We start from the raw sequence: 6,317 nt of genomic DNA on the forward strand, positions 1-6,317 counted from the left end.
TGGGAACTGCTACTCCCGTGTATCCGGCTCCAGAGATATGCCCTCCCTGGTCCGGGTCCCGCTGAGACGACACCTCGGTGTCACGCCTAGGCTTCGGGGAAGGGGCCTCTGGAGGCGTCTCACTCTCCAGGGCATCTGAGCTCAGCAAATCCTCCGATGAGGACTGTCCGGTGTGGGACCTCGCTAGGCTGCACAAAGTATGGCGACAGTTAAACTACCACATCCTAATAACCCCGGGCGTGTATGCATGTTCAAATTTTGTGTACTCACGACTTTACCAGGGGCTGGGCCCTGGGATCCCACTCCGGGCTGCTATTGGCAGCCGTGGTGGACGCCTCCGGGAGGGAACTTTCCCCCCTCTTTGGCGATTCATTCGTCCTCCAGGGATGAGGAAGCCGTCCTTTTCTTCCCCCCCCCCCCCATGGAGGACTCGTCTTCTTCCTCCTCCGCTTCGTCTTCGGAGGAGGGATGGGCGCTGGAGTCTTCAGATTTTGTGTCCGAAGCATCGTGATGATGGAGGCCGCTCCGGGTCTTCTTGACCTTCTTGGAGGCCTCTTTCTTTGGCGCCTCGTAAGACGTTGGGACCAGCATCTTTGTCAGAAGAGGTCCTCCCAGTTCCTCCGGCAGCGGGGCCGGACGGTGTATCCGCCCCACATTCTTCGTCCATTCCTGGGATTATTGTAGAAAGCATGATAAAAGCGTCTCCCTCGGGATATGCCAGCAAAACATGGATAGACAGAACATAGCAATGACTTACGGGACCTGCAGAGCGGGACAGTTAATACCCGTGGTCTTTGGTGGAGCCCGGCCATGATTTGCCATACTTGAAGAGCACCTTCCAGATGTCCTTGTGTGAGGAGCCGTAGAGCTCGCGTAGGGTCTGGTGCTCGGCTGGGTCGTATTCCCACAAACTACAGGCTCGGTGCTGGCAAGGGAGAACTAGGCGAACTAACATCACCTGGACTACATTCACGAGTTTAACATCCTTGTCAACCACGCTCTGGACGCGTGTTTGGAGCACCGATTGCTCATCGGATGAGGACCAGTTCAGGCCTTTCTTGGGCCAGGACGTGAGCCGCAACGGGTCTCCGGATCTGAATTCAAGAGCAGCGACCCACTTTTTACCACGCGGCTCGGTGATGTAGAACCACAGCTGCTGCCACTCCTTGACGGAATCATTGAAGGTGCCCGTCGGCCATGTGACCTTGGGCATCTTGCTCACCATGGCGCCGCCGCACTCAGCATGCTCACCGTTAACCACCTTGGGCTTCACATTGAAGATCTTTGTAACACTCCAAAAATTTTGGTTTGACTTTTATTAAATCCTTTATTTGATTTAAGGGAGGTTATTTGAATTTTTCTAAAAAAGGGACTCTCCTTCTAATATATTTTTTATGACAAATATTTTATGAGTTCTCCTCAATATTGATTTTTGGGTCTTGAGGGTTTTTCATCTTGTGTTGTCTCAACACAAATAATCTTGGAAAGTTTTTACAATTCTTTCTATTAAAAAGAATTCCTTTGGATTATGGATCTATTCTTTCCCATTCAAAGACTTCTCTTTTGCCATGATATATGTTGAAATATTTCTCCCAAAACCCACCTCCCCACTTTGGATCAAACAAAGCATCCCATTCCAGCAAGTCTCAACCTCCTTTAAATTTTATTTCTATTTATTTTGCCCCCAAAAGCATTTTCTGTCATTTATTTGGGCCTTGATGATTTACAAAGGAACCACCAGAATCCCTTTGAGTCTTGGTCCCAAATAAACTCCTCTGGCTAGTCCTTATTACCCTCAACCTATATACAGCAAGATCTGCTAGTCCACAGTTCAAATTTTTCAAAATATGCTTGCTGCAAGTTTGGACGAGATTTGCCATTTTTGGTGAAATTCATTCTTTTCTCTTCCTAAAAATCTAAGATAAATCAGGCAGCCTCCAGATGCATCAAGAGACCACCTCACCAATTCCCATCTCAAGAAAATATTTCCATGTGCCCAAAACATTTCGTCGAACAGCTGGCGTGCACTGTTCCTGTCAAAGTTCAGAGTTCAGTGATTCAGTTTTGTCGTCAGTGTCGTTTCTTCAGAGCCGCGGCGTTAATCTCGCCAGTGCTCGGTCTGGCCTCTTGCTCCCTGATCCTCCTTCTTATCCAGTGCGCCGCAAGGTCATTTGGATGGGCGCGAGCGTCGGTGGCGACGTGGCGCGTCAGCTCCAGTGTCTTCCGCGGTGGCAGAACGGCCCGTGGAGGCCAACAGGGGCCAGCCCTGCCATACGGTGCCGTCCAGCACCGCCAACACCACCAGGAGCCTCTGCGTGGCTGTCCTTTCCCCCTGTGCGTGCTGTAGAGCCGTCGCCATCGCCTGAGAGGCGCAGAGCGCGCTCTCTGCTGCCGACAAGCCCGTGAGGCCGTTCCGTCGAAACCACGGGAGCAGAGCAAATCCAACAAAGGTTAGGCATTGGATGGAGCCAGTGGACCAATCCGCAGCTGCCTAGCCACCTAAACCGCATGCCCGACCACTGCCTCGCCGTAATCACTCGCCGGAGAGATCTTGTTCTCGGCAACCGCCTCGGACCGGCTATAAAAGGAGGCCTTGAGCTTGTTCTCGACCCAGCACTACCCCTCCACCTCGCCAGGACTGCGCCCAGTCACTAGCAGGACCTCGAGGAGGCCTTCTTCCTCGATCCCGTTCGCCCCGATCCACCTCGGGCTCTGGCAAGAACCTCTCTGGTGAGAGCAACCCCGCCTCCCAAACCTTGTCAGCTACCTCCTAGTGCACCCACCCTTCAAACCCGAGCCTCAATTTGACGTTTGCAGCCCTCCTCGGCGAGATCCATCCCCGCCCAAACCACCGTCCGCTGGATTGGAGGCCGCCATCGACGTGGTGCTCGCCAATGACCAACTCCACCACCCACAGACACGGGAGAGCTCAGTGAGTCCGTAGGTACCCTCCGTTCCCCCTGCCTTGCCGTGGATCGACGCCGGCGACCACCGCAAGCCTCGGGCGCCGGCGGGACTCTATTTTGGTTTTTAAACCTCACGGGTGGGACCCCCTCGTCAGCTTTTTCTTTTTTTCGAAACATTTTCTGAAAGCGCCTTCGGGCAAAATACGTTTTCTAATTGAAACGTTTTCTGTCTTTTTTTAAACTAGCCCCTGGAAAGTTTCTGTTTCATCACAGATTAGTCCCTGGACTAAAACCCTTATAACTTTTAAACAAAAGATGATTTTTAGTTGATTCTTTTTCTGTCATCTTTATTTTTCTATTTAGTTTTGTATCATATTTATTTGAAAATTATTTGGAACAACTTTTATGCACGCACGGTATTTACGTTAGTGCCTGATTTTTACGTTTACGCTAGACTCTGACTACTCCGAACCAGGCAAGCATGTTTGAACCTTTGATATGATGAGTGTCTTGCATGTTTACTTGAGTAGTTTTCTCATGGCATGTTCATATAAGCATTAGTGAATGTTATATTGCATGCAACGCAAGCTACACGTGAGCTTTGAAATTTTATGTGTTTATATTGGTGAGATAACCTGATCATGTGGTGGCATGATAGGTTGCAAGCTGGTATTGTTGAAGCATGCCAGACTTATGCCAACCGTTTAACTTCAGTATTAACGTGGATCAAGTCATGTTCCCGTTCGTCTCCTTTTTCGTGCTGCCACATGTCTTGTGCAAAGAATGCGGTCTAATCAGTTGCAAACCTCTTTCCTCGTACACACCAAATAGAGGGGTCATGATGAGGGTTCCATGGCCCTGGATTAAAGCCCATCATCCGGTCAGGGGGCATGGGTGTTTCCGGTTGGGAACGAGAGGGGGGGCACCCCTTAGAGCGCGCGATATAAATTTGATCCCATGCTACTCGAGGTTGTGGCCTCCCCGCCTTAAAGTTTTTCTTGAACGATGACTAGGGTGATTCCTGGCAGCGGAATGTGGAATGGGTGTGTACTGGTTAGATGTGTTTCTTCTAAAATACCATAAACGGAACTAGTCCTTTGTGACTACAGAAATCCATTGGCTGTGGGTGAAGAGTACAAACTCTGCAGAGTCAAAACCATTCGAGTAACCGTATCCATGGTCAAGGACTATGATCAACGTATCCATGTCAGTGTCAGTGTCAGTCTCAATGTCTGTCTCATTGACAGTCTCAGTGTCAGTTTCAGTGACAATCTCCGGTGAATAAACATGAGTGGTAAACCTGGCTGAATGTTATTCCTGTGGATGGACTAACCCGTTTATTATTATGTACTGAGTATTTCCTTGGGATGATTTAAATTCATGAGCTACTTGAATTCGAATGGTGAAATATAAGCCCTTTATGTGATGTCGCCCAGACGTTTGACTGTGGCATTCTTGTTATTTATTTTTGATATAAGCCCTTTATGTGATGTCGCTCAGACGTCCGACTGTGGCATTCTTGTTATTTACTTTAGATATAAGCCCTTTATGTGATGTCGCTCAGACGTCCGACTGTGGCATCCTTGTTATTTACTTTTGATATAAGCCCTTTATGTGATGTCGCTCAGACATCCGACTGTGGCATCCATGCTATTTACTTTCATTATAAGCCCTTTTTGAGATGTCGCTTAGACGTCCGACTGTGGCATGCACTGTCGTTTATATTTCATTATAAGCCCTTTATGCGGCGTCGCCCTGACGCCCGACTACGGCATGTTAATTTATTTTTACCTTTCGAGGCGTCGCTTCAGACACCTGATCGGTCTTTAGTTATTTTATTGGGATTTCGGAGGACTACCGCCTGACTTCCCTATTATTTAACATGCCGTGCAAATTTATTATCTGAGTGTGCATTACTAATCTGCTCATGTGAATCATGTTTGCATTTGTTATATCTTATGTCCAAACTGTCTTGCGAGTACATTCAAAGTAATCACCTGGCTTGTTGATTTGGCCAGATGTTGACGAAGGCGATCTTATGGATGAAGAGTACGATAGCGAGTCCGACGCCTAGAGGAGTCCCAGTCAGTCCCGTGCGATCCTGGAATTGGTCACTTGTATCATATACGCTTCCGCTACCCGAAAAAATCATCGAGCCCCCAGTCCGGCGCTCGATGAGCTGTAGGACTTAGGAGTCATGTCACCCACTTCACTGTGACATATCCACCACTACTTTTATTACGAGTCGGTAGTTATGCCACCATACCCTTGTGTCATATATGCCTTTATATATAATATCGGCATGCTTGTAATAAATTGTTGAGTAGCCTCAGCTTAACCTTGTATAATATTTAGTACTTCTGGATTTCTGTATCAAGGATTTTTCTACCAGTAAGGAGGATTCTTCTATACTGGTCTTATATAAAGGACGGTTTTTCAATAAATGTTTTATTGGAAAACCGGTCCTGACAACCTTGGTACCAGAGCCAGGCTGACTGTAGGAAGCCACTAGGTGCGATCGCTAATCGATTATTAGCGTAATAAGTGCTATTTTAAAACCTTGCAAATATAGCAATTTTCTGTTAGTCATCATAAGTTTATGATTTGACTATTCGGAATTTTTGTCTACCTTTGTAGATGGCTGGCAGCGACTGTGAGTCACAGGTGTTCGTCAATGTACCTGAGGAGTTTATCAAGCTTCTCATCTCCATCACCAAGGTCACGATCGGGCCATCGGCTCGTCCGGAGTTCACACTCTACCAGCACAAGATCAGCGACAGCGTGTCTATGCACCAGGCCGTGGTGCAATTCAAGGGAGGACGTTCTAAGTCACGCCGCTTCCGATTTGTGGGAAGGGCCATGCCTACGGAGAGGCATGCCATGCAGATGGCTTCCCGTGAGGCGATAGCTCGTCTCCGGGATGCTCTTCCTTTGATGAAGGCTCGTCGCTACCGCTACCTCCCATGCCACGTGCCATACACTTGTCACTATGCATTCGCTTGCCCTAGGGGAGAGAGAGATGAGGCTATTGAAATGTTGGTTGAGTATCTCAAAGCTCTTGAGGCAGCTTTTGATAACCTCGTGGACGAATTTGTGGCTGCTCGTATGGACTTCGTGCAGGGCTGTTCCACCAATAGGAGGGAGCTCCTCCATACAGCACCACCACTGACTTACGTCTCGTCCTCAGCATCCTATACACCTACCATCTTCGCCACCGCTCGCCGCCTGCCTACAACTGAGGAGTTTGACCAAGTCATTGCTCCTACTCTAGTCAGTGCTGCACCACCTTCCGCACCTGCACCAACTCCTCAACTCAGTACTTCGCGTCTGGAGCCTATTAGTGAGGAGGAGGTTGAGTCTCCAACATCACTGGGTCTTACCCTCGGCAGGCCAAGGGAAGTTCTTACCATC

Source organism: Triticum aestivum, chromosome 1B, assembly GCF_018294505.1.
Source record: "Triticum aestivum cultivar Chinese Spring chromosome 1B, IWGSC CS RefSeq v2.1, whole genome shotgun sequence".
NCBI classification, from domain to species: Eukaryota; Viridiplantae; Streptophyta; class Magnoliopsida; order Poales; family Poaceae; genus Triticum; species Triticum aestivum.